Here is a 27,050-nt window from a genome sequence, read left to right on the forward strand (position 1 = left end):
AGTGTCATCTGCATGTCTGAGGTTATTGATATTTCTCGCGGCAATCTTGATTACAGCTTGTGCTTCTTCCAGTCCAGTGTTTCTCATGATATACTCCACATATAAGTTAAATAAGCAGGGTGACAATGTACAGCCTTGAAGTACTCCTTTTCCTATTTGGAACCAGTCTGTGGTTCTAACTGTTGCCTCCTGACCTGCATACAGGTTTCTCAAGAGGCAGGTCAGGTGGTCTGGTATTCCCATCTCTTTCAGAATTTTCCAGAGTTTATTGTGATCCACACAGTCAAAGGCTTTGGCATAGTCAATAAAGCAGTAATAGATGTTTTTCTGGAACTCTCTTGCTTTTTCCACGATCCAGCGGATGTTGGCAATTTAATCTCTGGTTCCTCTGCCTTTTCTAAAACCAGCTTGAACATCACAGAGTTCACGGTTCATGTATTGCTGAAGCCTGGCTTGGAGAATTTTCAGCATTACTTTACTAGCGTGTGAGATGAGTACAATTGTGCAGTAGTTTGAGCATTCTTTGGCATTGCCTTTCTTCGGGATTGGAACGAAAACTGACCTTTTCCAGTCCTGTGGCCACTGCTGAGTTTTCCAAATTTGCTGGCATATTGAGTGCAGCACTTTCACAGCGTCATCCTTCAGGATTTGAAATAGCTCAACTGAAATTCCATCATTTCCACTAGCTTTGTTCATAGTGATGCTTTCTAAAGCCCACTTGACTTCACATTCCAGGATGTCTGGCTCTAGGTGAGTGATCACACCATCGTGATTATCTGGGTCATGAAGATCTTTTTTGTACAGTTCTTCTGTGTATTCTTCCCACCTCTTCTTAATATCTTCTGCTTCTGTTAGGCCCATACCATTTCTGTCCTTTATTGAGCTCATCTTTGCATGAAATATTCCCTTGGTATCTCTAATTTTCTTGAAGAGATCTCTAGTTTTCCCCATTCTGTTGTTTTCCTCTATTTGTTTGCATTGATTGCTGAAGAAGGCTTTCTTATCTCTCCTTGCTATTCTTTGGAACTCTGCATTCAGATGCTTATATCTTTCCTTTTCTCCTTTGCTTTTTGCTTGTCTTCTTTTCACAGCTATTTGTAAGGCCTCCCCAGACGGCCATTTTGCTTTTTTGCATTTCTTTTCCATGAGGATGGTCTTGACCCCTGTCTCCTGTACAATGTCATGAACCCCCATCTATAGTTCATCAGGCACTCTATTAGATCTAGTCCCTGAAATCTATTTCTCACTTCCACTGTATAATCATAAGAGATTTGATTTACGTCATACCTGAATGGTGTAGTGGTTTTCCCTCCTTTCTTCAATTTAAGTCTGAATTTGGCAATAAGGAGTTCATGATCTGAGCCACAGTCAGCTCCTGGTCTTGTTTTTGTTGACTGTATAGAGCTTCTCCATCTTTGGCTGCAAAGAATATAATCAATCTGATTTCGGTGTTGACCATCTGGTGATGTCCATGTGTAGAGTCTTCTCTTGTGTTGTTGGAAGAGGGTGTTTGCTATGATCAGTGCATTCTCTTGGCAAAACCCTGTTAGCCTTTGCCCTGCTTCATTCTGTATTCCAAGGCCAAATTTACCTGTTACTCCAGGTGTTTCTTGACTTCCTACTTTTGCATTCCAGTCCCCTATAATGAAAAGGACATATTTTGAGGGTGTTAGTTCTAGAAGGTCTTGTAGGTCTTCATAGAACTGTTCAACTGTTCAACTAGGCATGCCTATGTGCTCAAATACTGATAACCCAGGGTGAGCCACATGAACCCATCCCAAATCCGAGCATAACCACACATGGCTCTGATGGTATTTTTAAGACCCTCCTTGTCAGCAGTTTGATAGCTGCCCATGTAACTCCATTGACAAGAAAAGAATCACCACACTTAGCGTGATTGACAGTGTGTACTGCAGTCCAAGCTCCAGATCCGTGTTGGTAATGTCAGATGAATTAAGAGTGCTAGTCCTAGTCCCTAATTTGCTGTTTCAGAACCTTCAGATCCCCTCCTTGGAGCAGACACACCCAGCATGGTGGTTCTAGTAAGCTAGAGAGGGATGGCTGCCCACACACCCACCAGCTGGACTGATGATTTCTTTGCTGGGCATCTAAGTGGACACCCCTACTTGGAAAGTATTCCTATGAGGTGCCAATCTCTGACTGGATACACAGGAGTGGCAAAAATATAAGGTCAGAAGACAGGTGCTTGGTAGAAACTTATAGAGGAAGATCTCCCCTTTCATAAGAATTGCAGCTGTGGTCTGATCCTTAGATGTTAATGTGGCTACAGTTTCAGGAGCTTGATCTGGTTGCATATATTACACATGTTGGAAGGGAAGCTGCACTCTCAGACATGAAGAGATGTGCTGGGGATGGGAGGTGCTCTGGGGGTGAGAGATGCCAGACCAGGACCCCCATCTCTTCCCCTCTGTCAATGGCACCAGTTCCACTCCAGGCACAGTACATTTCCACAGGGCTGGCTTGCAGCAGGACACTGGGATTCCAATGGAAATTGATTAGTTCCTCCTCTTCCAGGGGTGCAAATAACTTGCTCCTCCCAGTAAGATGCCCCATCACAAATCCCATGATGGATGCTCTCAACAGCATAGCACTAACCCATGGTGAGTGTCAGGGCAATGGCTGTCTTTACAGTGTTGGGTGTCTCAGTAGGGGTCCCCAGGCTGCCATGTGGGGCAACAGAGCCTACTAGTTGATCATCCACATGTGTTAAAGCCTTGAAAAATACCAACCAGACAAGATAGTTTTGCCTGTTTGTAATTTAACCAACTATTCAAAAAAATAAATAATAAAAAGGTTCCAAGCGGCTCCATGGTGACGACTGCAGTGGGGGGGTAGCTGCAGCAAGTGAAGCCCCCTCCCTGCTCACTCACCAGCCCTTTGCTTCCCTTGACTGCAGCAGGAGCAGCCCCAGGAGCTGGTTCCTCTGTTGTGAGCACTTCTTCCCACCTGCTGCTTTGATGTTTCATTTCTCCTTTCTACCAACTGTGCTGCTTGTAGGTTACAGAGAAATGGAACCTCCATTCGGTGTCGTGTTATTCTGCCCAGTCTTGTAAGTCATGACCTTTGAAATGTGCCCCCACCATTGTGTGTTCGATGAGGATATCTGTACATGGAACTCAGCCTCTCTGATCCCCAAGTGGTGGTGGTTTGGTTTGTGTGGCGATGGGGAAAAGCTGGGGACAGGCCAGAAGCGGTGTCCACACAAACCAAGGTGTGCTTATCACCTTCGCAAGCACACAGGGGCCCAATATGATCAAACTCCAGTTCAGGGCACCAGACTCTTTTGGCAGTTGCCTTGGATGTTGTTTAGAACACACAGGACGACTATGATCTTGTACCAATTCACTGCATTTCAAGGGCAACCCAGCATCCTTGGCAATACGCCATCTCATTCAGAGAACATATGTGCGCTCTTTCCATGCACCCAGTCGGCTGTATCATCTACTGAAGGGTAAGTTATGGAGCCTGTACCTGAGTTAGGACATCAGGTTCCTGTTGCCAGAGAGCGTCAGCACCTCATGACCAAGGACGTGAAAGAATACGCCTCAGGCTCCTGCAGATCAGCCCAAGGTCTGGCCACATATTATGAACCCACAAGGGCTTCTTCATGATCATCCGCCCCTTGTCTTCCCTTTGCCCAAGTCTCAGGGTGAATCCCTTCGGAACAGCCCAACTGTCAGTGCAGAGAGCTAACGATCAGAGCTGGTGAGTGATCACCAGGCAAACCTCTTTGACTTCAACGCACTGGCTGCTGGGGTTCATTCCTGTTTCCATGTAGACGGTGTCAGTGCTGGGCTCAGTACTGACGCGGTTCCTGGAGACCTGACCCATCTGTACAGCAGGCATCAGCAGGCTGCCACAGCAGCAGGGGTAAGGGCGTTTCCCAGGCACCTCAGTGGGTAGAGTCCTTACCCGCAATGCAGGTGATGCAGGAGACCCGGGTTCGATCCCTGGGTCAGGAAGATCCCTCGCAGAAGGAAATGGCAACCCACTCCAGTGTTCTTGCCAGGAGAATCCCATGGACAGAGGAGCCTGGTGGGCTACAGTCCATGGGGTCACAAAGAGTCGGACACGACTGAAGCGACTGAGCGTGCACACACATATTCTACAGGGCCTAGCAGCCCCTGCATTTCTGTGGCCAGTGGGCTAGTGGACAGGGTTCTCCGCTGCTGCAGGTAGATGAGTCATTTCATCAAAATGAGGGGTTGAGCCCCGACAGAAAGGGAGTTGACCAAACATATTCTCAATCCACCCCTTGATGAGAAGTGAAGCTCGTGTTGTGACACGTGAGTCCTTTGCGAGGGTGACGTTCTGCTCAAAGAGGATGGCTGGGTGCACTGCAAGGAACGGTTGCTCTGTGAGGGTACAGCTGTCCCTTCCAGCATGGCACCAAGATCCTAGGGGCACTTTCTCCTTTCTGTGTCTCTGCCACAGTGCGTAACCCAAACCTTCTAGAGTCAGAGACACATCTAGGTCAAACGGCAGCTCTGCCTGGGGGATTCCAGGGTTTTTAACTGCTACATGAGTACTTTTGCTTCTCAAAGACTGCTTGCTGTTCCAATGTCCAGTCCTCAATTGTTCACATCAGTGTAATGGGTCCATTTCACTCATGGGGGGACGGGACAGATCTCAGGCTCCCACCCCTCGACATGTATGAGGCTGTGTAGGTAGCCTAGGGACTCACTTGAAAGGTACACTGTTGCTTCTCCCACGTGAAGGCAAATTGATCTTGTGTAAAATAAAAGCATTCACTAAGTCCAGTTTTGTTGTTATTCAGTTGTTAAGTTGTGCCTGGCTCTTTGGGGCCCCACGGGCTGTAGCGTGCCAGGCTCCTCTGTCCATGGGATTTCCCAGGCAAGATTCCTGGAGCGGGTTGCCAGGCCCTCCTCCAGGGGATCCTCCTGACCCAGGGATTGAACCTGAGTCTCCTGCAACTCCTGCATTAGCAAGTGGGTTCTTTACCACTGAGCCAACAGGGAAGCCTGGTAAGTCCAGCACATCTTGTCATACACCAAGGCGTCATGTTGGGTAGAGCATACGGGCAGAGGGCACCACCCTGTTCAGTTCTCCATAGTCCACAGAGCCATGAGCCATTTAGCTTTTTTTAAACCAGCCATACTGGGCTTTTGAAAGCACTTGAGCAGAGTGTACAATACCCACTCGGTGCAGTACTTAATAGTTTTTATTTCTTCATGCCTCCTAGCGAAGTCGCTCAGTCTTGTCCAACTGTTTGCGATCCCGTGGACAGTCCACCCATGGAATTTCCCAGGCAAGAATACTGGAGTGGACTGCCATTCCCTTCTCCTGGGGATCTTACTCAACCAGGGATCGAACCCAGGTCTCCAGCACTGCAAGCAGACGATTTTACCATCTGAGCCACCAAGGCAGTATTCTTTGGCAGTTACAGTCTTTGTGGAGAAGGAGAAGGCAATGGCAACCCGCTTCAGTACTCTTGCCTGGAAAATCCCATGGACAGAGGAGTCTCATAGGCTGCAGTCCCTGGGGTTGCTGCGAGTCGGACACGACTGAGCAGCTTCGCTTTCACCTTTCACTTTCATGCATTGGAGAAGGAAATGGCAAACCATTCCAGTGTTCTTGCCTGGAGAACCCCAGGGACGGGGGAGCCTGGTGGGCTGCCGTCTATGGGGTCGCACACAGTTGGGTATGACTGAAGTGAGTCAGCAGCAGCAGCAGCAGTCTTTGTGGAGAAGGAAATGACAATCCACTCCAGTGTTCCTGCCTGGAGAATCCCAGGGACAGCGGAGCCTGGTAGGCTGCTGTCTATGGGGTCACACACAGTTGGACATGACTGAAATGACTCAGCAGCAGCAGCAGCAGTCTTTGTGGGGGCTGTAGAGTTAGTGGTTCCCAGTTTGCATTGCCCCTCAGCAGTGCTTTAAGTACCCTAACCTCAAGGTGGAACTCACCAACACAGGCTCACAGAGTTTGACTTTGTAAGATGTCAGGCCCAATATGTTCTCTGATACCGGAGAGATAAAAATCTCATATTCTCGTGGAGGAGAACATCCAGTCTGCAGTCTCAAAGAGACCTTCATGACCATGACTGTTTGCCCTTCATAACCATCAATAATGCTGATGGCTACAAAGAACCTCTAAGGGTCACCATGCATTAAAGCTCCAATGTCAAGCAGAGGCATCACCTGTTGTTTATTGATGGGGGAGTCAGTGACTAGTGGGCTCAACATGGGGCCCTCCATTACCCCTACCGCCCTCACCTGGAGGATTCCGGGCCTACATCTTATATCCAGAGGCACTCAGCCTGAACTGTGTCCCTAAGGCCTCTGTGAGGACAGAGGGCACTAGCAATGGTGGAGCATGCGGGCCAGGCCTGAACTTCTGTTCAGTTTGTAAGGTTCTCCGTGGGCTGACCAAGTGTTACGTAGCAGGTCTGTCTTTCCAGGTGGGGTCCTCCGGCAATGAGGTCAAACCACATTTGCTTCCAGGTCACATCTACTGGACATTTTATAGCAGATTGTGATCACCTTTGGGCTTCTCGAGCTCCCTGTTTGTCTTGGGTCTTTCCCCATATCCATTCCCAGGATTCATCAGTTTCCCCCAGACCAGAAATGTGTTGCCCAACATCACACATGTCTTGCCCACCACTGGGCTCAGCAAACTGGGTGAGTGTCCCTTATCAGCATCCCATAGCAGGGGCTGGTGCAGACTTGGGTGCCTTGGTTTTCATTCCTGCAGTGAATGTGGCTTGATCACAGCTTCAAAGACAAGGTTAAACATGGCCCGTCTCCTTCCCATCTCCCTAAGATGTTGCTGCGTCTCCTTGATGGATTTCCAAGGTCTCACCTAACCCCTGAGCCCATGCAGGCAATGCTAGAGGGCAGGCTGTGGTGATCTTGCTCTCTTTTGCTGCCTCCAGCCTGGTCAGCATCACTCTCAAATCCTGTATCCACACTAACCATGCCTGGCTACTTTCCCTGAACTTTTGCTAGAGCCTGGCAGCTTTCTCAATAAACTTGTGCGTGCATGCTAAGTCACTTCAGTCCAACTCTTTGTGACCCTATGGGCCATAGCCTGCCAGGCTCTTTCGTCAGTGAGGATTCTCCAGGCAAGAATACTGGAGTGGGAGGCTGGGTCCTTCTCCAGGGGATCTTCCTGACCCAGGGATCACACTCAGGTCTCTTACATCTCCTGCATTGGCAGGTGAGTCCTTTACCACTAGCACCACCTGGGAAGCCCCCACAATAAGGTCAGTAGGAGTGTATTCTCTTACCATGAATGTTTCTAGAACTGGGGGCTCCCTCTGATTGGGCTTGCTGTTGCTGCGCTTTTCCTTTGCTTTATGCTAGGTTATGGCGAGACTGCACAAGGCATTTTGTTCATCTTATTGCCAATCAACCACCGCGAGGTCCTCCTCGTCCCTCTCCTCGCCCTCCAGGGACTCCACCAGCCCCTCCCATCCCAGGCACCCCGCCTGCTCCAGCTGAGGCCTAAGGAACCGGTTCTATTCACAAGGTGGGTGCCGCCCACTCTCCAGGAATAGGATTCAGGCCAAGACTGCCTCCAGGGGAGGGCTGTTGGAGGTGACGGGAGGCCTCAGGTGGAGCTCACCATCTACTGGTCCCCCAGAAATAAGCAAAAGATGATGTGACGGCTCTGATCGGCACTGGAGCCATATGTGTCCTAGCGCGTGGCAACCGTTAGAGGTTTTCTGATACCCTCAGCCATCAGTGACATCCTCCAACAGTCACCATATTTTGGCTGATTTAAGTTCTGGTAGTAAAATCCCTTCAACTTATTCCTTAGCACTTATTTCACCTGACCTTTGGTTTCAAAGGCACTTGAACCATACATCCAACTTATAAGAAATACTCATACATAGGTCAGAGATGGCTTAATCTATAAAGTGAAATTGGACCACTTCTGGGCTTTTTCATTTCTTGCCTCTTTTCATCCCTTATTCATCCATTTGTTTATTGTACACCCCTCTGTTGCAAACATTTTTATTATTTTCAAGTAATCTCTAATGGTGATTCTAAAAACCATAACTTTAAAAAAATCAAGTTTCTCTCTCAAATGGGGCTAGAGACAACAAAATCCTCCTTCCTCCCCCTCCTTTCTCCAAGCCCCCCGACCCCAATTCCACTCCTTCTAAGGGCTTCTTCGACCGACAAGCCAGCCAAGTCTCTCTATGCAATTCCCCCGGGGGCAAACACCATGTTTCTCCAGATCAGTGCCAGCCCTTACCCCACACAGCATCATGTTAGAGCCTTCGCCACTACTTATGGTCCTAGGAGACAGGCCTAGAAAATCTTCCCTGGCATAAGAGACTCTTAACCTGGAAATACGTAACTTTAACAGAAAGATTTAAAGTCCTTTACGGAAGATCCAAGTGTCACTCCCCACCTTAGAGAAGTGTATTGTGTCTGTTTTATGGACAAAATAAGTCTTATTTCTCAAGACCAGGAACAGACATATAAAAGCTTGGTGGATCCAGAAGGGGCTTGGAAAGAAAAATGAACTTGCCTCCGCCAAAGGCCCTCCCATGCTCCATCAAGAAGGGAGCAATAGCCAGAGAGAACCTGGGAAAGAAATTGTGTGTAAAACAACTGGAAGAAAGCTGCTCTGGGCTCAATCATTCTTAAGCTATAGAGAACAAAGGCCAAAGGGCTTGGGCTCATAAAACTGCCAGACCACGAAGTTAAGATTAGAATTGACAGCCCATGTTCCTAATCCATAGTTTATACCCCCTGCTTTTTCTCCTTTCTGCTCTTTACCCTCCACTTCCAGCGTATCTCTGGCAAAATCAAAAAGAAACCTAGCATCAATCAATATGCAAGGGTCTGACCTTCTGCCCACCATTCATCACTTCTGATTCTTTCACAATTGTTTCTTCAATTCTTGAACACTGTTCAACATCTATAAATAAAAGACTTGATCTGGACTACTCTGATTTCTATAATAAACCTCTATTGTCATTCCCTTCTAAATCAAATATTCTTCAGACCAAATACTGATGGTTTGCCCCTTCTTTAATATCATTAAACACTGTGAATCATTTTATTTTTTTTCGATAAACAAAGGACACAGTCAAAAAAGCTATTTTTCTTAGGTCCTCAATTTTAGGAATATCTGAGATTACACATGCTCAAACTGCCTTGTTACTATAATATTATTAAGAAGTCATCTTAATAAACATAATAAAAGAGAGAGAACTTTATATAAATGTCTGTGTTCATGTGGGAGGTGCATGTAGATACTACAGACACATACATACACAAAAGCATGCTGTGAAAAAAAACATACTTTACAAGATCTGTGGATAAAAATAAGCAATAGTAAAAAGCAAAGAGGATATCATGGCATCATTATTTTCTTACAGTTTTTACCTCTCAGGACACCAAAAATATGGGGCTTCCCTGGTGGCTCAGTGGTAAAGATACTGCCTACTTGTGCAGGGGACGCTGGTAGATGCAGGTTCGATCCATGGGTCAAGAAGATCCCCTGGAGAAGGAAATGGCAGTCCACTCCAGTATTCTTGCCTGGGAAATCCTATGGACAGAAGAGCCTGGCTAGTTACAGTCCATGGGGTCCCCAAAATTTGGACATGACTTAGCAACTGAACAACAACAACTCCAAAAATAAACTGGATTAAATTATTAAGAGTTTTAAATCCTGCTAATTACTATTTCAGTTCAGTTCAGTAGCTCAGTAGTGTCTGACTCTTTGCAACCCCATGAATCACAGCACGCCAGGCCTCCCTGTCCATCACCAACTCCCTGAGTTCACTCAGACTCACGTCCATTGAGTCCGTGATGCCATCCAGCCATCTCATCCTCTGTCGTCCCCTTCTCCTCCTGCTCCCAATCCCTCCCAGCATCAGAGTCTTTTCCATTGAGTCAACTCTTTGCATGAAGTGGCCAAAGTACTGGAGTTTCAGCTTTAGCATCATTCCTTCCAAAGAAATCCCAGGGCTGATCTCCTTCAGAATGGACTGGTTGGATCTCCTTGCAGTCCAAGGGACTCTCAAGAGTCTTCTCCAACACCACAGTTCAAAAGCATCAATTCTTTGGCACTCTGCTTTCTTCACAGTCCAACTCTCACATCCATACATGACCACAGGAAAAACCATAGCCTTGACTAGATGGACCTTAGTTGGCAAAGTAATGTCTCTGCTTTTGAATATGCTATCTAGGTTGGTCATAACTTTTCTTCCAAGGAGTAAGCATCTTTTAATTTCATGGCTGCAGTCACCATCTGCAGTGATTTTGGAGCCCCCCAAAAAATAAAGTCTGACACTGTTTCTACTGTTTCCCCATCTATTTCCCATGAAGTGATGAGACTGGATGCCATGATCTTTGTTTTCTGAATGTTGAGCTTTAGGCCAACTTTTTCACTCTCCATTTTCACTTTCATCAGGAGGCTTTTTAGTTCCTCTTCACTTTCTGCCATAAGGGTGGTGTCATCTGCATATCTGAGGTTATTGATATTTCTCCCAGCAATCTTGATTCCAGCTTGTGTTTCTTCCAGTCCAGCATTTCTCATGATGTACTCTACATATAAGTTAAATAAGCAGGGTGACAATATACAACATTGACATACTCCTTTTCTTATTTGGAACCTGTCTGTGGTTCCATGTCCAGTTCTAACTGTTGCTTCCTAACCTGCGTACAGATTTCTCAAGAGGGAGGTCAGGTGGTCTGATATTCCCATCTCTCTCAGAATTTTCCACAGTTTATTGTGATCCACACAGTCAAAGGCTTTGGCATAGTCAATAAAGCAGAAATAGATGTTTCTCTGGAACTCTCTTGCTTTTTCCATGATCCAGCAGATGTTGGCAATTTGATCTCTGGTTCCTCTGCCTTTCCTAAAACCAGCTTGAACATCAGGAAGTTCACGGTTCATGTATTGCTGAAGCCTGGCTTGGAGAATTTTGAGCATTACTTTACTAGCATATGAGATGAGTGCAATTGTGTGGTAGTTTAAGCATTTTTTGGCATTGCCTTTCTTTGGAATTGGAACGAAAACTGACCTTTTCCAGTCCTGTGGCCATTGCTGAGTTTTCCAAATTTTCTGGCATACTGAGTGCAGCACTTTCACAGCATCATCTTTCAGGATTTGAAACAGCTCAACTGGAATTCCATCACCTCCACTAGCTTTGTTCATAGCGATGCTTTCCAAGGCCCACTTGACTTCACATTCCAGGATGTCTGGCTGGCTCTAGATTAGTGGTCACACTATCATGATTATCTGGGTCATGAAGATCTTTTTTGTATAGTTTTTCTGTGTATTCTTGCCACCTCTTCTTAATATCTTCTGCTTCTGTTAGGTTCATACCATTTCTGTCCTTTATCGAGCCCATCTTTGCATGAAATGTTCCCTTGGTATCTCTAATTTTCTTGAAGAGATCTCTTGTCTTTCCCATTCTGTTATTTTCCTCTATTTCTTTGCATTGATTGCTGAAGAAGGCTTTCTTATCTCTCCTTGCTATTCTTTGGAACTCTGCATTCAGATGCTTATATCTTTCCTTTTCTCCTTTGCTTTTTGCCTCTCTTCTTTTCACAGCTATTTGTAAGGCCTCCCCAGACGGCCATTTTGCTTTTTTGCATTTCTTTTCCATGGGGATGGCCTCGATCCCTGTCTCCTGTACAATGTCATGAACCTCATTCCATAGTTCATCAGGCACTCTATCTATCAGATCTAGGCCCTTAAATCTATTTCTCACTTTCACTGTATAATCATAAGGGATTTGATTTAGGTCATACTGAATGGTCTAGCAGTTTTCCCTACTTTCTTCAATTTGAGTACCACATATTTTTTAAGTACCTGTCTATATAAGAAACTGTTTTTAATATACCAAATACACTTTAATTCATAAAGCTACAGCATAAACTCGACCTACCAAAGAAATATTATTCTGAGACTCTGAGATTTCTGATTAAATTTGCAGGTAGTTGAAGCTGTAGGTGCATTGAGACTCCTGCAAAGTAACTATGCAAGTGGAAAGAGGACAAGGGGGTATTCCCAAAACAAAAGAACCCCTGGAAAAATAACTCTTTAAAAATATATGAAAAGCATTCCAAGCTTATGCACAGACAATGGAATGCTGATTTGGAAAATATAAGTGTGAGAAAGGACAATGGCAGATTAAAACTCATTAAAATTAAATTAGCTCATTGTGTATCCTTAGCTAAAAGGAAAATGATTCTTTTATAAAACCATGTATATTCCTTTTCCCCACTTTACATGCAGTAGTCCAGCAAGACACTTCTATACTTCTCAGGTATATTAATGTCTGCTCCTACATTGGTGCATTCTTTAGGAAAACACACACACACACACACACACACACACACACACACACCCACCAAGCTATCCTTCCAGCCATCCAGAACATATGAAAAACTTTGAGCCTTTGACCATCAGCCACTAGGCTGAAACAAAAGGCAGGCAGTACTGTCATCATGGTCTCAGTGGGGGTTTTATGTGGAATTCTAATTAACCAACTCTCATTTTCTTTTCAGATATCAAAAAAAAAAAAATCTGACTAACGTTCCTAAGGAATTTGGAAGGAAAATATGAATTTATATGTGGCATACATTAGAAGGGCCTCCCTGCAGAATTTTCTGAAGACGATTTGAGCATCTGTTTAAAACATTTCCTTAAGTCCTAAAATTGAAATGCCACTCATCAGAAATCAAACCCCCTGGAAGATATCGACTTACCAAACAGAAAAGGGTAGAATTTCAATGTCTTGGGGTGGATCAGAATAAATCATAGCTGATAATTTTTTGAAGCACAGATTTCCTTTGTAAGTTCCTCCTTTGTGGCTATCCCCTCATGAACTGCAAGCTCCAGGAAGAACCTGGTCGTGTTGGTTTGGTTGTTGCTCTTTCCCAAGAGTTACTGGGGTGGCTAGTACTCAGGAGGGAGCCAGTGTATGTTTGTGAAGTTTCTCCTGGTAACTTCTTTCTAGACACAGCAAGAAATGGAGGAAATAAACAAGATAGGCAAATCTCAATGGAGAACTAGGAGGACTGAAAGAGGAGCAGTAAAGAAGAAGCAGAGAAGCAAATCTTCATTCCTCTGTTATTGCTCCTTAGCTTTGCCTTTCTCCTCTTTGAAGAAAATGAAAGCAAAACCAAAAATTAAAAAAAAAAAAAAGGACCCCCATGATAATAAAGGTAGTAAGAGTGGCCTAAGTTGAGAGAAGGCACAGATCCATTTCCCAGGTTTCCTTTCATCTTTAATAAAGTATCATATTTGCGTGATTTGGCTTAGGTGTCAACAATCTGCTGGGGAATCTGTGGATTTTGGAAAAATTCATAAGTAATCAAACACAATAATGAATATCAGAATGCAGTGTTTATCACTGAGTTGTTTGTCAGGAACCATGCTTTAAAACCTATAACATCTGCTTGAAAATTTGAAGCCTGTACAGATGTCCACCCATAGGATAAGAAGGTAAATGTAAAACCCAATATAGCCTATATGATGTTTCAATCTTAGGCACCTATTCATTTGGAAAACGTCTGCGGCAATCAGCATGGGTAAAACACAGAAGCCCCAAAGCCTCCCAGAAAGGCTGGTGCCTGTTCCTGCCTGTGAATTATTCCGAGCCAGGATCTTGATGTTAACATGCTTTCTCCAGTTTTGCTAATTACTAGGCTGCGTAAAGCCTGTTTTCACACGGGAATACAATTACCATAGGTAATTGCATATAAGCAAATATCTACCCTTCCATTGGATAGTCACAGCATCATCCATGTTCCCAACACCAAATTCTCTTTGTTGGGATACACTTGACATGTCATCGTTGATGTAATTAGCATGCCTAGGGCTTTTAAAAAATGTATAAATGCATCAGATTTTCACTAGAGACTTTTGTTCTTGTCAAAGTATCCACCATTACAACCTGTGAATTACAATGGAAGGTAATTGGAACACAGTGTTCAATAGGAAAATGTTGAAATAGAGAGCTATGTCTCTACAGCATTAACTAGGGAGACAGATGCAGACAGATTTCCAAGCTCTCATGCATTTCTTGAGTTTCTGTTCACTCTGTAACTAAAGAAGTTCAAGTGCATGAGCCTGAACTTGTCATAGTGCAATGATGGCACAAACACATAAAAAGCAAGGAGTGTTCCACATAATTCAAACAAAGCAATTCAAAGCACAATACAGGATTCAGAGGATTTCAATGCTCACTTGTCTGCAATGAAAGCAGAAAGAGCAATATCAATGTCATTTATTTATTTGCATCAGTATCCAAACACTGCAAATGCACCTCCCCAAATACAATGATACAATAGGATCTTTTAAAAGCAACTTCAGAACTCCAAGACAAAAAGAAGAAAAATCAAATGAGGTCAGATGTGAAATCAACACACAGAAGGCACATCATGAAGTCTAACTATGGCCTGAGCTTGGCAGTAACACAAAGGCAATGCAGGATACCCTTGCCCAGAAGCACAGCAATTTCTGGTAAGCAGGTGGATGGCTACCAAATTAATTCTATCTGCTTTAGAAAGACACCTTGTGATTTATATTCTCCACTGGATTTACTTTCCCAGTAAAAGGAGACTAGTGTTATTCAAATTTTGGATTACCTAATAATATGCTATAAAATCAAGTTTTGGGTTGTGACCAACAACTGTTTTTAGAACAGAAATTATTTAAATGGATTACACATTGGATAATTATTGTTTCATGGCATTTTTGTTTTAATTATGCATATATATGTATGGACAGTGTTATGGAAGTTTTTCATTTCTTCCTTATTATGGGTTAATGAAAATGTTGAAAGCCCCTGAGCTGGTCTGATGAAATCTCTTCTCCTTTCACTGAGCAACAATAGGAAAACAACGATGAAAAATCCACAGAACTGAGACGAGGGAGTGAGGTCTGTGCTTCTGAGTCTTGCTCAGTGAGGAAGGCAGCTCTACGTAGAGGAGGCAGATTCTCTGGAGGGTTCTGAAGGAGGCTTCATAGCTGCAGTGAGTCCCAAAAGACAATTACCTTCAACTGCTCTCTTGCTATTACTTTTGGTGAATTTTAATTAGTCATATAAGGAAGAGAAGATAATAGATATTAAAATTATTTTAAAATCACAAGTCAGTGATAATACTGACACTTCAGAGCCCAGGTCAGGAGACCCTGGAACTGGTTAACTGCTCACCTCCAACCCTCCCAGGCACAATCAGCTCCCCCTAAACAATTCTCCACACTTTCACTGGGACCCTGAAAACATCCTTTTATGTACATGCATCTCCCTCACTAGACTGAGAACCTTCAAAGACAGGCACTGTGCTTTTCCAGCAGCAGGCACACTGCCTGGCACTTTGTAAACACTCAAAGCATATTTGTTGAGGGTATGAAGGTTTGAATGAGTCATCAGATAGTCATGGTCACTCCTATATTTGTTTTCAGAGTGAAAAATCCCTGGGGATGGGTAAGAGGAAGGGATAGTTAGGGAGCTTGGGGTTGACATGTACATGTGGCTGTATTTAAAATGGATAACCAACAAGGATGACCTAAATCAAATCCCTTATGATTATACAGTGGAAGTGACAAATAGATTTAAGGGCCTAGATCTGATAGATAGAGTGCCTGAAGAACTATGGATGGAGGTTTGTGACATTGTAGAGGAGGCAGGGATCAAGACCATCCCCAAGAAAAAGAAATGCAAAAAGGCAAAATGGCTGTCTGAGGAGACCTTACAAATAGCTGAGAAAAGAAGAGAAGGTAAAGGCAAAGGAGAAAAGGAAAGATATACCTATTTGAATGCAGAGTTCCCAAGAATAGGAAAGAGAGAGAAGAAAACCTTCCTCAGTGATCAATGCATAAAAAAAGGGGGGGGGGACAACAGAATGGGAAAGACTAGAGATCTCTTCAAGAAAATTAGAGATACAAGGGAACATTTCATGCAAAGATGGGCTCAATAAAGGACTAAAATGTTATGGACCTAACAAAAGAAGATATTAAGAAGAGGTGGCAAGAATATAGAGAAGAACTGTACAAAAAGAGATCGTCATTACCCAGAAAACCATGATGGTATGATCACTCACCTAGAGCCAGACATCCTGGAATGTGAAGTCAAGTGGGCCTTAGGAAGCATCACTATGAACAAAGCTAATGGAGGTGATGGAATTCCAGTTGAACTATTTCAAATCCTAAAAGATGATGCTGTGAAAGTGCTGCACTCAATATGCCAGCAAATTTGGAAAACTCAGCAATGGCCACAGGACTGGAAAAGGTCAGTTTTCATTCCAATCCCAAAGAAGGACAATGCCAGAGAATGCTCAAACTACCACACAATTGCACTCATCTTACGTGCTAGCAAAGTAATGCTCAAAATTCTCCAAGCCAGGCTTCAACAGTATGTGAATCATGAACTTCCAGATGTTCAAGCTGGACTTAGATAAGGCAGAAGAACTAGAGATCAAATTGCCAACATCCGTTGGATCATCAAAAGAGCAAACGAGTTCCAGAAAATCATCTACTCCTGCATTACTGATTACACCAAAGCCTTTGACTGTGTGGATCACAACAAACTGGAAAATTCTTCAAGAGATGAGAATACCAGACCACCTTACCTGCCTCCTGAGAAATCTGTATGCAGGTCAAGAAGCAACAGTTAGAACCAGACATGGAACAACAGACTGGTTCCAAATTGGGAAAGGAGTACATCAAGGCTGTATATTGTCACCCACTTATTTAACTTGTATGCAGAGTACATGATGCGAAATTCAGGGCTGGATGAAACACAAGCTGGAATCAAGATTGTTGGGAGAAATATCAATAACCTCAGATATGCAGATGATACCACCCTTATGGAAGAAAGTCAAGAAGAACTAAAGAGCCTCGATGAAAGTGAAAGAAGAGAGTGAAAAAGCTGGCTTAAAACTCAACATTTGGAAAACTAAGATCATGGCTTCTGGTCCTATCACTTCATGGCAAATAGATGGGGAAGCAGTGAGATACTTTATTTTGGGGGGCTCCCAAATCATTGCAGATGGTGACTGCAGCCATAAAATTAAAAGACTCTTGCTCCTTGAAAGAAAATTTATGACCAGCCTGGACAGCATATTAAAAAGCAGAGACATTACTTTGCCAACAAAGATCTGTCTAGTCAAAGCTATGGTTTTTCCAGTGAGAGTTGGACTATAAAGAAAGCTAAGCACCAAAGAATTGGTGCTTTTGAATTGTGGTGTTGGAGAAGACTCTTGAGAGTCCCTTGGATTGCAAGGAGAACCAACCAGTCCATCCTAAAGGAAATCAGTACTGGATATTCATTGGAAGGACTGATGCTGAAGTTGAACTCCAATACTTTGGCCACCTGATGTGAAGAACCAACTCATTTGAAAAGACCCTATTACTGGGAAAGATTGAAGGCAGGAGGAGAAGGGGACCACAGAGAATGAGATGGTTGGATGGCATCACCGACTCAATGGACATGAGTTTGAGCAAGCTCCGGGAGCTGGTGATGGACAGGGAATCTTGGTGTGCTGCGGTCCATGGGGTCACAGAGTCGGACATGACAAAGCAACTGATCTGAACTGAACCAACAAGGATGTACTATAAAGCACAGGGAACTCTGATCAATATTGTGTAACCTAAGTGGGAGACAAATTTGAAAAAGAACATTTACGTGTATATGTATAACTGAATCACTTTTCTGTACACCTAAAACTAACACAAAGTTGTTCACTAACGATATGCTCCAAGATAAAAAGTTTTTTTAAAAAGATGAGAAATCCCTGATATTCTTAGATTCTGTAATACTTTCAGAATTGAAAGAGAAAGGGAGCTTTCATATTAATTTCATCTCTCCTAATTTTTAAAATTTATTATCTACACTAATCAAGGTAGTGTACAAACCCAAGGCGGGAGAGATGAGTGCGGAATTTGTTAAACACACAACCTCTTCTCCTCGGCATGGGATAGAGGAACAGAAAGACCAGCCATATATAACCCCTGAAACAGGAATTTCATAATTGCTACTTAACAGCACTTTTTAAAAATGAAATGAGCAGCTGGGATAGTTTATAAGAGACTTGGCAAAACTTTTCAGTGTTTGTTATTTCTTGATGGGCAGCCACCCCTCTATCTCCTCCACGATCTACAGGGTTGAAACAGGGTAACAGGCGGTCTTAAATGCTCCACAAGATATACATTTCAAAGAGGGTCTTTTGTTTTGCTTCATTTTTCTTAGATCCATGTTTATATCCAAGATCTCTGTGAAGTAGAAAGCAATGCACTCTAGAGGAAATTGTTTGCAAACCAAAGAGAGAATTCAAAATTACGGGTCAGAGGCATTTGCTTGCAGTTATAATGAAAATTCATGGTTAGATTTCAGAACACTGCTTGATCATTAAAGCACCGTTTGTGGTGTGTTAGCTGAGAATGGACTCTTCATCTCATGCATACCTCTAAGAAGTTTTGAACAAAGGTAAGTTGGCAACATTCGAAGGAGTCCTGCTCGTGTCCTCCAGGGTGCAGAGAAGCTTCCAGATAGAAAACAGGCAACAGAAGAAGCCCCACCACCCCACCAGGGGACCCAGCTACGTTAGGGAGAATACTGCTTCAGAACATCATCATTCCCAAGAAACACATTAAAGCCCACATGATGGGAAGAATCCTGCTCTGCAGAGAAGGGACTTCGTACAGAAAATTTAATGAAATCTTAAAAAAAAGAGTTGCAAATCCCATTTGGGGTTTCACTTAGTCCTATAAGAACTCTCTACCTGTCTGCATCCTCAGACGGCAAGGCCCGTGTAAAAGCAACACAGAGGCAGCAAACCGGAGCTGAGGGAAGGTAAATGGTTCTGGGAAAGAGATGATGGATGAATAAAAGGTCTGGGTAGAGCCCATCAGGTAAACACAGGTAGGGTGGACAGGAAGAGCTGGTAACAATGCAAACATACTGGAGTCAAAAGGACAGAAAGGAGAAGAGATTAGAAGGTCAGAGGCAAAATCAAAAGTGAGACTGGCAACCCAGAAGGAAGAAAAAAATTTTGCACTAAAACAGGCGCTGCTGGAAAAAGGCATTATTTTAAAAAGTACTAAAACATCTGTAAAATGAGAGCCCAAACTAAAGTGATAAACAGCAGCCACAAAATGAAATTTAAAGGACCATAGTAAATAAATTAAAAACAGGGAAAAAAGAAAGTGTTCACAATTAAAAATCAAATAAATCGCTCAGAGTTGGGATCTTCAGACTTCTTTTCTGGAAAAGGTCCGGTAGTAAGTATGTTAAGCTTTGCAGGCCACACAGCTTCTGTCACAGCTATTCACCTCTGTTGTAAAAGATTACATATGTAATATTTTTTTTCTTTTTTTTTAATTGGAGGCTAATTACAATATTGTATTGGTTTTGCCATACATTGACATGAATCCGGCACAGGTGTACATGCGTTCCCCATCCTGAACCCCCCTCCTACCTATATATTAACACTCACAAAGTGTTTAGAACACAGCCTGGCCACACTAATTGACAGTTATTATCAGCAACATCAAGAAACACCCCAATTAAGTTATGGAACTTCAAAGATAAAGAGAAAAAAATTCATTCAGGTATTGAAGCAGAAAAAGTTACCCAGAGTGGGGGAAATCAGGCTGTCTTCATTCTTTTTCACAGTAATATTTAATTCTAGAAGTCGACAGAACAGTGTCTGTAGCATAGGAAGAAGAAACGTGTATAACCAAGAGCAGTACACCCAGCCAAGCTACTCAGGCATGAAAGCAATAGGCAGTATTCTCGAACATGAAAGAACTCTGAGAAGGAGGAATTTCTAATCCCATTGCTAAAAAATAAAGTAAATAAAAATTTTAAAACTAAATGACAATAAAATCCAACCAACCAAGTGATAAATTAAAAAGCAAACTCAGTAATGGAAAAGTCATGGTGAAAGAACTGGTGCTGAGCATTGCTTCCATTTAAATAGAGAACTCAGAATGATTAACAGGGAATCATGTTTGCGGAACAAAATGTGACGCTACAACGCTGACAAAGAAAAGTAATTTGAAACAAAAATCAGGAGGTAGAGGGAAGGATGGAAAAGTGAAGACAAGAAGAATCCTTATCACTGCATCTTTCTCCTATCAAATACTATTTAAAGTTGAAATCTGTAACTTAAGATTATGATTCCAATTTTACAAACGCTTTCCTACCATTAGTGGGGTGACTTCAGACTTATTATTTCTTAATGATTAGGAACATTGGCAATTCCTTAAGTTTCACTTTAGCTTCTCTTTCTTCTAAAATGAAAATACATTTAAATTATGTGCAGCATTTTATACAGAGGAAGATTGCATTATTTAAAAAGTGTTTTTGTTTATCCATTCACCTATGTCTATCTACATTGTATATGTGCAGAAAAAGATGTACAGAATGATATTCACTGAATTATTTTTAGGTGGTTCAATTTAAGGTGATTCTTGATTTTCTCTTTGTATTTTACTCAGTCATATCTTTTAACAAGCAATATGCAGAACTCCTAGGTGCCCATCAAAATGTTTTCATATTTCCTGTCCATAGCCACAGCTAAATCACGTTTGCCAAACTCTCTTGCAACTGCATGTAACCATGTACCTAAGTTCTCTTAGGTAGAATGTGAGCAGAAGTAACGTTCAACTTCCACCTGGCATGACCTTTGATTTCTTTCTTCTCTTTCCTGCCTGGTGATCAGAGGCAACTTAGAAAGCATGTATTGTAGATGGCAGACACATCAGGCCATATCTCTGAAAAAGTATGTGGAACAGAGGCATGGAACAGCCAGAAACACTCACCACGGTTGTGTTACATGAGAGAACAAAAAAGTTGTATTCTTTCAGCCATGCTATTGTACATCCCATTACAGACCATTTGACTTTTTTGCCTATAGTCAACATAAGCGTGCATTATTTTATTCAAAAAATAAATAATAAGTTCATAATCTAAAAACACAATTAAACTAATCTAATAATAAATAAAATCCAGATGAAACTCCCAGCACAGAGTCACAGATTCCAGTTAGCCTGGCAGCAGTGTGAGAACAAACGTGGGGGCTGCGTCATGAGGGACGTTCGGGGGCAGACACTTTCCCAGCTGGAGACCTGTGTTCATGGCACTTAGCGGTCTCATGGATGTTCTGAACTGCATTCATCTTTGAGACTTGTTTTGTTTCCTTTTTTGAAGGAAGTAGTCTGGGTTTATGGTGTTTCAGATTATGTGAGACTGTGTTTCCTCTAAATTCAGAAGGACACTGGTTTCTAGTTTGATGATGCTTGCCACTCAGTCAGATATTTTGCTTGGTTCTATGTAAGCAGTTGGATCCAGATAAATCTATGTTCTCTAAACAATGTTTCGCAATATTTTGAAAATTAATTTTGATGTAGATCCTTTTTGCATGGATTAACATTGGAGAAGGAAATGGCAACCCACTCCAGTGTTCTTGCTTGGAGAATCCCAGGGACGGGGGAGCCTGGGGGGCTGCCGTCTATGGGGTCACACAGAGTCGGACACGACTGAAGCGACTTAGCAGCAGCAGCAGCAATGTCCAATATGCAGGGCAGCAGTGGAGACGCAGACATAGATAACAGGCCTGTGGACAAGAGCAGGGGCACGGGGGGTGAAGAGAGGCTGAGATGGACGGAGACAGTAGCGGGTAGCATGCAAGTGTATACACCATGGGTGTGCTAAGTCACTGCCGTCGTGTCTGACTCTTCGTGACTCCGCGGACTGTAGGCCACCAGGCTCCTCGGTCCATGGGTTTCTCCAGACAAGAACACTGGAGTGAATTGCCATGCCCTCCTCCGAGGATCTTCCCTACCCAGGGACTGAACCCAGGTCTCTTATGTCTCCTGCACTGCCAGGCAGGTTCTTCACCACTGGTGCCACCTGGGAAGCCCAAGCATGTACACCACCATATGTAAAATAGGCAACCAATGGAAATTTGCTGTATGACTCAGGGAGCTCACACTGGGGCTCTGTAACAACGTAGAGAGGTGGGAAAGGGTGGCAGGGGGGAGGGAGGTTTAAGAGGGAAGAGATATCTGTACAACTACGGCAAATTCATGTTGATGTACAGCAGAAATCAAACCAATATTGTAAAGCAATTATGCTTCAATTAAAAAAAAAAAAAAAAAAAGAACTCCTATGTCCAGGACATAATCTGAGAAACATCACCAATATACCATCCATTGTGTTTTTGACATGTAATAAACAACTACAACTCCATGTCAGTGTTCACGGCTGTTGAAAGCCAGTGAAATGGTTTAAATCATTTGGATATTAGTCCTGGAATCAAAGTACTTATAGAAAAACAACCAAATATTGGAAAGGGCCTCAAGAGGCCATTTGGTCTAGGCTCTTCCAAGTAAGGTATCAAATATCTTTTGTAAACTTTTTAATTAAGCTGCAAGATGACAGCTTTCCAGCTTTTATTTATCACCAGACATAAATGGGTTTCAAAGAATCACTGAGGAGTAGAACGTGGGAGGTTAAAATAAAAACTCTCATTTAATTTTCTTCACACATCTGCCCCTGAAAAATCTTTTTTGAACTCAAAAAAATTTTTTTTAATTTTATGAAAGAACAAGTTGGAATATGAAAAGCATGAGAATCCTGAATGTCTGGCTCATTTCCTCCCAAGAAATAAAAATCTTTCAACTACATGTTTATAAGTTACAAGCCAGACACAAATACTAATTTCTCAGTCCAGAGATATCCAATTTCCATTACAATGCATTTAAATCTCTGCAAACTAGATTGTTTTTTGGAAACCATGCCAATTTAAGATGTCTGAAACAATGTCGCCTGATTCTTTTCCGAAGTTAGCTTTCTACCAATTAGCTATTATTTCTAGGGAGTACTTAGCCCCCTCAAAGATAACCATTCCACTCCCTTTATTCCTGACTATCTTATTAATTTTGACATTTTTCCTTTTATACATTAAGGTAGCAATCGCAGCATAATCAAATTCATCAAGTAGGGAAAGATATTTCCAACTTGAAATCTAATTAATTTTTCATGTTCATTATCTTTTAAGAATGTTTCTTGCAAAAGGACATTATCTGCTCCTCTTTTCATGATAATTGATGCAGTTCTTCCATCACCTTTTTTTCTTCTAGTAGGTGAGGAAAGACCTTTAATATTTATACTTACAATCTTGCCAATAACTTTTTAAAGGATAGGTATTAAATATGTCATTCAAGATGCATAATGTTTTACAAAAATCAGATTCATTAGAATAAGAAACTCATTAAGGTGTAAATCTAAAGACTTCACAGAAGTACACCATCACTTTATGAAGCACTGAATTGTTAATATGAAACATGTTGACATCCATTACCCTTGCATTTTTAAGAACTCACATAAGCAAGAAAATTATTTTAGTGAAAATCTAACAAACAATACACTGAATATTCCTAAACACTGGCTCCCACTTAAGAAGCTAATTTAAAGGAAAAATGACTGTTAGAAGAGAAGGTGTGAGTGTGTGTATCCATGTTTTAGCTAGGAAAAGGGAAAGTCTGAACTGTCAAAGCTACTCCATGTACTAAAAGAAATTGTAAAGTAAAATTAAATTTAAAAAAAACTAGAAGTACATTAAAAAGAAATAAATAGTAAACAAATACAAGTCTTCCTTGACCTACAATATGGTTCTTCTTTTTTTTACACCAAGTCATGTCCAGCTCTTTGCGACCCCATGGACTGTAGCCCACCAGGTTCCTCTGTCCATGGGATTCTCCAGGCAAGAATAGTGGAGTGGGTTGCCATTTCTTTCTCCAGGGGATCTTCCTGACCCAGGGATCAAACCCAGGTCTCCTGCCTTTTAAGCAGGTTCTTTACCATCTGAGCCACCAGGGAAGCCACATTTCAATAATCCATACTAAACTGAAATAATCATTAACTGAAAATACATTGAGTACATCTAATCTCCCAAACATCATAGCCTTGCCTCCTAAACATGCTCAGAACACTTACATTAGCCGACAGTTGGCAAAAAACATCTAACACCAAGTTTATGTTATAAGAAAGTGGTGAATGTCTCACATACTTTATTGAATGCTGCACTAAAAGTGGGAAACAGAATTGGTTGCATGGGTGCAGAATGGTGGTAATTGTGTCAGCTGTTCACCCTCAAGACTGTGTGGCTGACCAGGAGAGGCTCCCACTGCCCAGCTCCATGAATAAGCCTCAGATCACTTTCCACTGCACTGGGGAAGGATCAAAATTCAAAGTACAGTTTCTACTGAACACACATCATTTTCATACTGTCATAAGGTCGAAAAATTGTAAGTTGGACGGGCGCTGTCTGTATTCTATATAACATTTTAACAATTTTTAATGGAATAAAAAAGTAGAAGTGAGAGAAATTTTGCCATCTGATACTGGAAGACAATTCTTTATAATATACATACCTACTAGCATGTCTCCTAAAGGTATGTCTGAGACCATTAGAGAGTCCCACATTCCTCCTCAGGTGATTTATTCTGATGGGCCAGAAAGCTTCAGGTCACTAATAGTGAGAAGACTGTCAAATGTTTTCAGTGAAAAGGAAAAAGAGCTTTGGTGATTTCCGTGGAGGTCCACAGGTTAAAACTTCGCCTTCTAATGCAGGAGATGCTGGTTCGATCCCTGGTCAGGGAGCTAAGATTCAAAGACTCAAAATCTAAAACATTAAACAGAAATAATATTGTAATAAATTCAATAAAGACTTCAAAAATGGTCCACATCAAAAAAAAAAAAAACAATATATATATCGTTTTTAAAAAAGAAAGAAAGAAAAGAGACTTTTCTATATCCAGAGAGAAAGGAGTAAATTAGGGGTAAGTCAGCTGAAATGCAGGGAATTCCATCTGTGAGGTCAGCAGAGCCCTTAAACACTGCCTGGGCTAGAGAAAAGAGGAGGGTGGGGTGTGGGAAGTGAGAGCACCCACCAGAGGAAGAATCTGTTTTTCAAACCAACCTGAATTCATCACGGCGACTTTCCTTTTCAGGGTACTGGATACAGTGAGTCCCAGAGAAATGATTAGTCTAAGTCAATCCAGACTGCCTCACAAGTCAGAAATGAAGAGAAGGGCCAGATGGAAGGTTGGTAAAATGGACTAAAGCCCAGACTCCGGTTTTGTTCACTTCTCATGCTCACTCTTCTTTAATTAACGGGGATATTGTCGATGCTAACCCTTTCCTTCCTTCAGTAGAAGTCGTTGCTGTGAGTTGTCTCCTCAGTGATGGAAACACACTCACTCACTCTTGGGAATCAACAGAACATCCTAGCAAACAGAAACCACAGTGTTCACCTAATGAGTGGAATTCTTCTCGGTGAAAATCCAGCTACTTCATTAACTAGGATTGAACCATACACTCAGCTTCATTACGTTCATGTCTATTCAACTGAAATATCCAGCCCCAAAGACACTGAAATGCAAGCTATATGGGCAGAACAATTCTGAGCATTCATGGAAACATATACTTTCTCTGCTCAGAAATAGATATTAAAATAGGTAAGAGGATATCATAGGGAAAAAAAGATTACTGCTAACAAGAACAGGGGGGAAAATGGCAAATGGAAACTAGAGAATTTGCAAATTTTACCTGAATTCATCCAAGTCTCACCACTGAAGAAGAGCAGGCTGTTGACAACTTTCTAGAGAGTTTACACGGCAAAGCCCCTGCTGGATAATCCACCGTCCCAGGCCTAAGCATTCACATCAAAAACAAAACAGACTCTCAGCAGGCATAACTACCTTTTGAAACTGATTTAGGACATAATTTAAATGCTTTCTGAAATTACAGGGTTTTTTTTAATGCATTCATCCTGTCTCTACCTCCTTACCTCTCAATTCTTTTTTCGCTATTGTAGAAAAAAAAAGAAGGTTAGCAAAATTTGAAGAAGAAGGTTAAAAGGTGAGCTGTATTGCAGAGATAAATAAGTTCACATTCCCCTGGCCATGACTCCCTGGGCTGTACAATTTGAAGAGAGAATAAAATGAGTCTCATCTTTCGCAGATGAGTCTTCAATTGCGCTCTGAATAAACCCAATCATGACACCATCATCTTCTCCATTTAGTCTTCAATTAGATGCTCAGGGTTTAAATGATCACCTTTCTAAAGATGCATACTCTCTCCCTGAAAGGAATACCATTTCCTGTCTATGTTCTGTTGTTACCTTCTTCAGGGGAGCTCATTTCTGTGTCCTACAAAAGTGGTTCTGCTTGCCTGATCATTATCATCGTTAAGCATTTATGAAGCACTTTCGACTTATTTACTAGAGCTCATGATATCCCTATAAGTTAGGCTGGTATAATGGTTTTCTTATAAATGAGAAAATAGAGGTTAAGTAACTTAACCAAGGTCACACAGATAATTTATATAAAAGACTCCAAGTCCCTGACTCACTGTTTACTGCATAAGGGAAATCTTAAATGGTATAAAATTTGTCTGTTTCAAAACGTAACACCTCAGCTGATACTAAACATAAGTAACAAGAAAGATGGTGTTTTGTTTTGTTTTTTCCTCTAACCCATTGGTTGATGGCATTATTCTGGTGGATCTCTGATGCCAGTGCCAGTATCTCTGTATTTCTTTTGGTCTTTCCTCCCTGGTGCAAAGATTACAGCTCCAGCTCCAGGCAGTGTGTCTGCATTCAAGGCAGTAGGAAGAGGAGAATGTATTTTTCACCAGCCCCGTCTATCCACAACAGGAAAGCAACAGCTTTCTCAGAAAATCCCCAGTGCAATTTCACTTATAAGACTTTGTCAGGGAAAAGCTGACATAAATATTTAGTGTTCTGTTGTCTTTTGTTCAATCTCTAAGTCATGTCTGGCTCTTTGTGACCCCATGGACTGCAGCATGCCAGGCCTCCCTGTCCATCATCAATTCCCAGAGTTTGATCAAACTCATGTCCATCGAGTTGGTGATGCCACGCAACCATCTCATCCTCTGTCATCCCCTTCTTCTCCCGCCTTCAATCTTTCCCAGCATCAGGGTCTTTTCCAATGAGTCAGTTCTTCACATCAGGGGGCCAAAGTGTTGGAGTTTCAACTTCGGCATCAGTCCTTCTAAT

This window comes from Capricornis sumatraensis, chromosome 12 (assembly GCF_032405125.1).
Source record: "Capricornis sumatraensis isolate serow.1 chromosome 12, serow.2, whole genome shotgun sequence".
Classification (NCBI taxonomy): Eukaryota; Metazoa; Chordata; class Mammalia; order Artiodactyla; family Bovidae; genus Capricornis; species Capricornis sumatraensis.